This window comes from Brassica oleracea, chromosome C4 (assembly GCF_000695525.1).
Source record: "Brassica oleracea var. oleracea cultivar TO1000 chromosome C4, BOL, whole genome shotgun sequence".
Lineage (NCBI taxonomy): Eukaryota > Viridiplantae > Streptophyta > Magnoliopsida > Brassicales > Brassicaceae > Brassica > Brassica oleracea.
The window spans coordinates 49,590,381-49,590,659 of NC_027751.1; positions in this window are offsets into that span (position 1 = coordinate 49,590,381).

Here is a 279-nt window from a genome sequence, read left to right on the forward strand (position 1 = left end):
AAAAAAAATATTTTCTGGGATCTGCCATACTGGAAGGATCATCTGCTTAGGCATAATTTAGATGTCATGCATATTGAGAAGAACTTTTTTGACAATCTCATGAACACGATCCTTAATGTTCAAGGTAAAACAAAGGATAATTTGAAGTCAAGACTGGATTTAATCGATATATGTGCTCGTTCAGAACTTCATGTTGATGAGAATGGTAGGGCTCCTTTTCCCATATATCAACTTGATGCAGAGAGAAGAGACGCGTTCTTTGATTGAATTTCAAACGAT